We start from the raw sequence: 9,546 nt of genomic DNA, 5'->3' as shown, positions 1-9,546 counted from the left end.
TTAGTGTCAGACGTCCTTAATTTATAGGACCCATTTCCTACTTTATCACGGAAGGCATCAAGGCACCTATCCAATGGAAGTGTGCCACGTGTTTCATTAACTGCCTTTCTTTTCCGCGCCAAGCAAGATTTAGCAGCATGTCTTTTTTTTTTTTTCCGCGCTAAATTTAGCTTCCTGCCCACGCGGATGTCTCTTTTTTTTACTTTTTTTTTTTTATTATCAATTTATGCATATGCAAATAGCAAGGGTTTAAATTTTGAAAATTTCGGCGAAATTTTCGTTTTGAGGAGGGATCGAAATCGAAACGGAGTTTTGTTAAATTTTCGGGATAATTTCGGCGAAATTTTTGAAATTTCGCCGAAGTTTTCGCTGGCAGCGGCAGGGGGAGATCGGGGGAGAAAGTGGAGGGGCGGCGGCAGGGGGTGGCCGGGGGGCGCGGCAGGAGGGAGATCGAGGGCGCGCGGCAGGGGGGAGAAAGTGGTGAGGGTGAGGTGGCTTGGTGATGGATTGGGGAGAGAGAGAGAGAGAGAGAGAGAGAGAGAGAGAGAGAGAGAGAGAGAGAGAAAAGGAGGATGACGAACTGGAGATGGAGACTCAGTGACTCACGGGGGAAAGGAAAAGGAAGGAAAAAAAAAGAAGGAAAAAAGGAGAAAAAAAAGAAAAGAAAAAAGGAAAAAAAAAGAAGGAAAAAAAAGAAAAGAAAAAAGGAAAAAAAAAAAAGAAGGAAAAAAAAAGAAAAGAAAAAAGGAAAAAAAAAAAGAAAAGAAAAAAGGAAAAAAAAAAGAAAAAAGAAAAAAAAGGGAAAGAAATAATAAAAAAGAGAAAAAAATTAAAAGGTTTAGGGTTGATTGGGGTAAGGGTCGGCAATGGGCCGGGCCGGGCTCGGGCTTGAATTATAGAAGCCCAATAGGGCTTTCGGGCCGGGCCGGGCTTGGGCTTTAATACACAAGCCCAAGGCCCGCCCATCGGGCTTTGGCTTGCGGGCTTGGAGGGCCGGGCCGGGCTAGGCCCGAACGGGCGGCCCAAAATGGGCCCAAAGCCTATTTAGACACATATATATCTTCAAAAAAAAAAAAAAAGGATTTTGGCTATATTGTGATTTGAACATGAGACCTCACATATCAAGCTTCAACTCTCAACCAACTGAGCTGACTAGTTTATTTGTCAAGTTTGTGAATCATAACATATTTAATAGCTTTTTCGTTTATTTACTTCAATAAATTATTAATATGCTTATTAAGTTATTATATAATACTATTATGTTAGTAATAGTGTAATACCATAAATAATAAACTTTTAAAATTATATACAACATTACAACTATAATAAAACATAAATGTACATATGTATTATTATATATTTTATTACATATTTTTATAAACAAACGATGCAATTGTGTTGTCAACGATCCAAACCGTTCAAATTTTAGTTCATCACTCAAAGATAATTTGTGCAAAAAATTAGCTCAATCGGAGATGTAAAAGTGACATAATGGTGGTCAAATTAATGAACGATCGTGGTTTTTCTAATGATCATCGAATGGGTAGATGAATTTCGATTTAGCCGATTTTTTGTACGGATGATCTTTGACTATGAACATAGAAAATGAACAGGTCAGATTGTTGAAATCACGTTATGGTCTTCATAATTATGGAAACAATAAGGTTTCAACGGGAAAGTTATTAGAATTATACTCTTCAAGTGTATTTATATGTAGAAGCTCACATATCGATCTTGTTTTCAACGATCCGAACCGTTCAAGTTTTAGTTCTCCACTCAAAGAGAATTCTTGCAAAAAATTAGCTTAATCGAAGATGTAAAAGTGATTTTTCTAAATGTAACGGTAGTCGAATTAATGAACGATCGTGGTTTTTCTAATGATAATCGAATGGGTAGATGAATTCCGATTTAGCCGATTTTTTGTAAGGATGATCTTTGACTATGAAAATAGAAAATGAACGGTTCAGATCGTTGAATTAATGAAATGACGATTGTGGTTTAATAACTTTAATTATACTTGTATTATAAAAGTTGTATATACACATATACATTTATATTTTATTATACTTGTAATGTTGTATATAATTTTAAAAGTTTAACTTTATTATTTATGGTATTACATAGTTTACACTATTACTATTTACAAACATTATAGTATTATATAATAACTTAATAAGCATATTAATAATTTATTATAGTAAACAAACAAAAAACCTATTAAATATGTTATGATTTCCAAATTGGACTTTGGGTCGGGCTTTGGGCGGGCCTAAACGGGCCGGGCTTCGGGCGGCCCATGGGCTTCAAGGGGATGGCCCAAGCCCAACCCAAGAGACTTTCGGACCGGGCCGGGCCGGCCCAATTTTCGGGCCAAATCGGGCTTCGGGCCTAATGGGCCGGGCGGGCTTCGGGTGGGCTTCGGGCCTTGGGCTTTTTGGTGAGGCCTAGATTGGGGTTTGAGGCATTTGGGCAATTGTAAAGGAAAAAAATGGTTTTGAATTTTTTTTGACCATTTTGAAGTTTCGTTTAGTTATTTTTAAACCATAAATCAATAAACTTTAATATATTTTTATATAAAAAATAATTAAAAATATCATAAAGGGCCTAAATCCTAATATCATATACCATATCTTAAACAATATAGAGTATAAATTATAAAATATATAGGGTTTAATGTATAGATTATAGAGTATAAATAATATACTAATTTCATTTATTCATTATACTAATTTTATTTATCAGTATTTGTCTCCAGCGCACATTATATTCATCTTATATCACATGAAGCCTACTATATATATAATTAGTTTCTTCAATGTTTTTTATCAATTTAGTAGATAATATGTTAAATAAACATATGGTAAAGTTTCATTCAAAATTTCCGTATTTTGATAGTAATTTCCATCGTTTCCATCTAATTTTTGTCGAAATTTAAAAATCTTTGAAATTTCCGTCGAAATTTCCATCGAAATTTCCTCGAAACCTGAAATTTCATTCCTTGGCAAATAGTCACAAAAAAAAAGATGAGAAATTTTATTCAATAATCTATTTAACTACCCTTTAAACTTTTTGACCCTCTAACTTTAAAATTAACTTTTATGAACCTTTTGTTAGTGAAATACTCATAATACCCTCTATATAAAACTTTATTTTTTATTGTAGTTTTTTTTTTTTTTCTTTCCCAGCCAACCACTCCCCCTCACTGCCACAGCCATCGACGCCCCCATCCTCCGCCACTGCAGCAAACCCAGCAAAATTCAATGAAAAAAAACCCACATCACCCAGCAAAACCCAAAAAAAAAAATCCATAATATGGTTGATTTTTTGAGAGATCAGACCCATCAAAACCTAGAAATTTTTTTAGATCTGATAGAATTTGTAGTCGCCACATTCCACTAGATCGTGCTATAGCACATTCCACCAAATCTAGGTTTTCAATTTTTTTTTTTTTTTTAAGATTTGAGTTGAGATAGAATGAGAAAGAGATAGAGAGAGAAGATGATGGGTCGTTGGCGGGTGTCCATCACCATCCTCCACCTCCTTCACCGACATCTCATATTTATCTCTCTTTCTCTCCCCTTCCCTCCCAACCCATTTAGAGAAAAACTCATATCTAGGTTTTTGAATTTTTTTTATTTTTTTTTTTAGATTTGGGTTGTCCGAGAAAGGGATAGAGATAGAGAGAGGTGATGATGGGTCGTTGGCCGGTGAGGGAGATCGCTCCCCGTGGCTGCTGTAGGAAGAAGGTGGAGGAAGGTCGATACATAGTGTACTGTGGTGATAGTTTTGTATATAAATGGTATTTTGATCTGAATAATACAAAAGGGTCATTATTGTTAGTTTTGGGGGTAGAGGTCAAAAAAGTTTAAGAGATATTTAAAAGGGTTATTGACTAAAATTTCTCAAAAAAGATGGATAATTTAATTGAATAACCCATTTTAATGTCAAATAAGTTTTTTTTACCTTCCTTTTCCAAAAGTTACTTTTCTCTTTTTCATGTAAAATATTCATGATGCCCTTCTATATATCTCAAAACCATATCTAGATTCAATGGAAAGGTAGAAAAATATGCAAAAATTGCAGATGTGGACCTACCTAGTTCAGATCCATTTTGTGCTCGTGTTCGTGCTCGTACTGTGCTATGTTTGATGGGCTAAAATTTTTGATTTAGTTCATTTACTTGTACCGTACTGTGCATGTTTTAATTTTATTGTGCTTATGTCGAACTTGTGCCAACCCAAGCCGCATAACACCTCTTTTAATTAGTGTTATACTCAATATTTTGGGCTCCTGCCAAAATAGGATTACCATGACAATGACAAATCACAAAACTCCTCAAAAGTCAAAACCATCCAAATGTAATTTAACAGATGAAGGTGATGTGGTTCCCGATAGATAAAAGAATTCTTGGAGGCCTTGACATTATGTTTGAAACACAAGTCATGTTTAGTGAACAATGATTTGGATTTTGATAGTTGTATTTTTTGTTTGGTCTTTTTGGTCATAATTATGTTTATTGTGTAATTGCGGAAAATTTGACTAACACTGAATTAAAGAAACATTATTAAAACAAAGAAATCTAAATTATCTAACCTTTAATTGGATTCGGTTTGGATTGTATTATGAAATATAAAAACCAATTATGGCAATAACTATGAAATAAGGAGCAAGGGCTTGGTAGGCAAGGTTTTGTGAGTGGTACCTAGGCAGGCAAAGAGATAACTTAGCAAATTTATGGGAATAAACCTGCGCATTCATATTTGTACTTATAGTTTATCATAGTTACAATTGCATCCCGACCAAAAAAAGATTACAAGTTGTTTACAGCACAGTCATGAAAGATGCCTTCTTTTGGACCACTTTTGATCACCAACTAATGGATTGAGATTACTATTAGGTGTTAAAATGGTGTTTATTATTGTTGTCCTTGTAGGTTCTTGAAAGATAAGTCAGATGCATAGAATTCATCCATCCAGAATTCCCATTGTCTAAAAAACATCATTCAGGTTGACTACCCCCAAAAAAATGCTTCTTGTCAATAAAAACAAGAATGGTAAAGACAAAAGGCAAAATACATAGTAAAATAAAGGGTAAAGGATAATGTTAAAACACTCAGAATATTCAGAATTCAAATAAACAATACATAACAACTGCCAGTTCAAAAGTACCTAAAGCAAAAAGTTAACTAAGTACATAAAGCAAAAAGTAACTAAAAAAAAAAAAAAGAGTTGTTGAAGTATGCATAGGAGTTCAACTAAATATGTTGTCATGCTGGAAAAAATACCACAAGAACCAGAATCATGTTTCTCTTTTATTGCTCCTCTTTTCTCTTGCAGAATACAGAACTCAGATACCTGTTTAAGATATTTAAAAACATGTCAGATGATCCCCAAGTTCATAAGTAAAAAAAACCAATAAGCTGCTTTCTTTAGGCCATGCCAAATTATCACAATGGTTGCATTATGAGTTAGTATCATCTACTCGGTTCAGATTAAGATAGGATTCTACTGGGTAAATATCACAATTTCAAGATACTTTTGGATAAATACCCACTAGTTAAATAAGAAGAAAGATAATAATCAGTGAACTTTGAGCATTAAAAAAGAGTTATAAGTTGAAACCAATTATAATACTTACAGGGGAGAAGGCTTTCACTATAAGTAAAGACAACAGGAGAATTCCCTTCAAACAATTCTTCATAATCGAGCTCATTCCAAGTCATCTCATCGGTATTAAAGATAAAATAATGTTCTGTAGTTATGAAAAAGATGTCATTATTTCTTGCCACTACAGAGTCAAGGCACCCTATAGATTCATAGGGGATATAATCACTACATTTCTTCTCCCACAAACGCATCTTCATCCTTTAAGATCTATACCTCCACGATTTCATCATGATCATAAATAACTACTAATGATAAGCAACCTTCAAGATTAATTAAGAAGGAGTGTTCAGTGACTTCGTCTGGAAGGCTGATAATTTTAAAATTCTCCTCCATATCAATTGAAAGAATGAATCCAGGGATTTCATGATCTTCTTCTGAAGCAATAAACCAGTAAACTTTTCCATTAACAAACACGTGATTTGCACCCATAGGACAATTCTGAACACAACCTATGCCTCTCCAGGTTCCAGTCCTTGATGAAAATATCTCACACTCAGGACGGACTACTTGAGATTTGGATTTGGAATGAAAAAACCGAAATACTCTATACTCACTGATTACTGGAACAAAGGCAACCCCCATGCCTAGTTCCTGTTCTAATGAGCTACCTTTAGGTAGTAACCGAACATGACGAGTAGCAGGATTGCACATTTGGATTTTCAAGTCTGTCACTACCACTTTTGTCTTATATGAGTGAGGAAACCAGGGATAATTGGTGAAACATATCAACCCACTATAGGAACAAATCATACTAAGAGTTGAAATAGTTTCAAAACCAGGAAGCGTGGTTCGTGCAGCGGTTACCCCATCAGCATTGACCAAATGCAGATTTCTTATAACATCCATAAAAGGATAAAGTATAGATTGCATTTTCTCTTGATCGGCTTAAATGCAATACAGTGAAACTTGGACTGCGAATCAATCTATGCCAAAGTTTAGAAACAGTCTTGACACTTGAGAGGCACTTGACAGGAAGCCTTGAGAGAATATTGGCAAGCACATCTTCCGCTGATTCCACATCGGACCAACCAACATTCCTAGTTTTTGGAAATTTTCCGTGTTGGCATGTCGTATCATGTTGTTTCCCGATGCCCGTGCCCGTGTCTATGCCCGTGTCCGTGTCCATGTCCGTGTGCGTGTGCGTGTCCGTGCTTCCTACATCACCATTTCCCAATATCTGGATTTTTTTTAGTTAAAGTACATATAGGTCAGGAGAAATCAACCGATAATGGAAAGAAATAAGATAGAGAAAAATGGTCAAAAGAAAACAAAGTAATGAAGAAGGCTGTCAAGACAAAAAAAAAACGGAAGAAGAGATTAAAAGAAAAAGACGTAATGTTCAAACATGGAAATTTTATTAACCAATGCTCCTAGAATTCCATTCATGTGATCCAACTAGATCCAATTATAATCATACAACAATTATGCTAACTAGGGAATTTTAAACTAATTAGATAAAGATATGACAAATGGAACCAACAATCTTATAATTGTCAGCAAGACTGGCTAGAGGGAATTGTTCAGAGTTTGCAGTTTAAACAATTAGGAACTTAGATGGAGAACAAAGGGAAGTAAGAAGTGAAGAATCACCAGTCATATTCATCGATGCACCCGAAGAAAGTAAGCAGCCCCCTATGTTGTAAGCGTAAGAGAGATCCAATACCTATAACAGAGGAGGAAGAGATATGACAAGACGGATTCAACCTCTGAATCTACTTCTGTGGTAAAACTATCTGTGTCGGGTGTGGGAGTGCTCAAGGAAAAAACATTAAAAAAAAAACCAAAAAAGTCCAGATCCGTCTTAAATTGGACCAAGAAGTCATTTGCCCTCATTCATGAGCTTGCAAAATTTACAACCCCCACAGGAAATGGGGATGAGCAATCAGGTTACCTTTCATACCAAGATCGAGGTCTAGAATATGCATTCTAACAAAACTGTGAGGGAGTATATTTGTCAGAGGACACAATTTTGCAATCTCATACGATGAAATCCCTATGCATTTATCCCTCTTTCAAAATACAATCTTTTGTCGATTAATGGTTACATCTAATCCAGATATTCAAAAGATCTAACAAATCTTGAAAGGATTAGCAATTATATGATTTAGATACACAATAGGGATCTTACCAAGCACAATCAGCCCTACATGTCACTCTTTGGAGGGTGACTGGAAAGTTCTTGAACAAGTGAGAAAGAAGCTCGAGGAAACTTAAAAAGCTCTTAGACTTTGTGAGAGCGATGTGAGTAATATAGCACTTCCCCCACTTCCAACGCTTTCACATTCAACAAGGGTTTCCCTGATTAGGTATCGAGAGAGGAAACTTCAGGAGCTGGTAACAAACAAAATAAAGGAATTCATGTTAACAGTTTTTCGCAAAAGTAGCTTCATGCACCCACCAGCAAAGTTTCTCTTTTTTCGGAAAGTAGATTCCCGCACCAACCAGCTAAATTTCTCTCAATCTGGCAATTTAGTCTACATGCATTGCACCAACTGGATAATGTTTTTTTCTAAGACATACAAAATATGTAATATTACAAGAAAGTCATCTAAGGAAAAAAAAGAAAGGAAAAAGCAGAAAGAAAAACAAAAAAGTCCAGATCCGTCTTAAATTGGGCCAAGAAGTCATTTGCCCTCATTCATGAGTTTGCAAAATTTACAACCCTCACAGGAAATGGGAATGAGCAATCATGTTACTTTTCATACCAAGATCAAGGTCTAGAATATGCATTCAACAAACTGTGAGGGAGTATATTTGTCAGATGACACAATTTTGCAATCTCATACGATGAATCACTATGCATTTTTCCCTTTTTCAAAATACAATCTTTTGTCGATTAATGGTTACGTTTAATCCAGATATTCAAAAGATCTAACAAATCTTGAAAGGATTAGCAATTGAATGATTTAGATACACAATAAGGATCTTACCGAGCACAATTAACCCTACAGGTCACTCTTTGGAGGAAGACTGGAAAGTTCTTGAACAAGTGAGAAAGAAGCTCGAGGAAACTTAAAAAGCTCTTCGGTTGGGAATAGATTGTAGTGAATTGTGGGAGTTTCTAAGGCTTCTCAAAATTAAATCTTCAAAAGGATGGAGTTCTAGAAAAACCCTTTCTAAGGATGAGGACGGTAGTTCGAGAGTTCGCTTAAAAGAGTTTGCTCAGTTTGTGAGTAATATAGCACTTACCCCACTTCCACAACTTTCACATTCAAGAAGGGTTTCCCTGATCAGGCATAGAGAGAGGAAACTTCAGAAGCTGGTACAAACGAAATAAAGGAGATTTATGTTAATAGGTTTTTCGCAAAAGTAGCTCCCTGCACCAACCAGCAAAGTTGCTCTGAAAACTGGGAATTTAAGTCTACATGCATTGCACCAAGCGTAGCTGTTGTAATAGATTGCTATAAGATAAATCATTTACCCCACTCCGACAATGGGAAAATATATGAGAATTTTGTTATGACCTAGTTGTAATACTTACCAAGTAAATAAACTTGTTACCTTCTGTGAAAATAGTGACTAGTATATTCTGTAAAATGCTCTGAATATGATGAATTTATAGTAGTGAGCAGAAATAAAGTTGTAATAGTAATTCATCCGAATGCAACATAAGCAAACGCAAGTTAGGTATATCGCTAAATCAGCTCAAAAAATCAGATCACCATTGTTTTGTATCAAGATCAAGATGTGAATGTAGCTTGAAATTATGCATTCTAACAAAATTGGGATGGAGAATATTTTGTCAGGTGACAGAATTTTGCAATCTTATATGATGAATTCCTTATGCATTTTCTCTCTTCCAAAATACAATCTTTCTTTGACTAATGGTTAAGTTTAATGCCTAATTTCAAAAGAACTAAAACATTGTGAAAGGATTAGT

General features: G+C 35.2%; 1 pseudogene across 1 annotated transcript; it reads right to left on the bottom strand.

Moving 5' to 3' along the window:
* Positions 1-5,098: 5,098 nt before the first annotated feature.
* LOC147298218 (F-box protein At5g49610-like) lies at positions 5,099-8,672 on the bottom strand (annotated as a pseudogene). Its single transcript, XR_015119995.1, has 6 exons — positions 8,597-8,672; positions 8,065-8,175; positions 7,795-7,964; positions 7,257-7,329; positions 5,638-6,843; positions 5,099-5,354 (listed from the first exon to the last, which is right to left on the bottom strand). The product of XR_015119995.1 is annotated as an F-box protein At5g49610-like (transcript).
* Positions 8,673-9,546: the final 874 nt, after the last annotated feature.

The sequence above is a fragment of the Dryas octopetala genome, chromosome 1, assembly GCF_963921425.1.
Source record: "Dryas octopetala chromosome 1, drDryOcto1.1, whole genome shotgun sequence".
Classification (NCBI taxonomy): domain Eukaryota; kingdom Viridiplantae; phylum Streptophyta; class Magnoliopsida; order Rosales; family Rosaceae; genus Dryas; species Dryas octopetala.
This window is presented reverse-complemented; position numbering and strand designations above follow the sequence as displayed.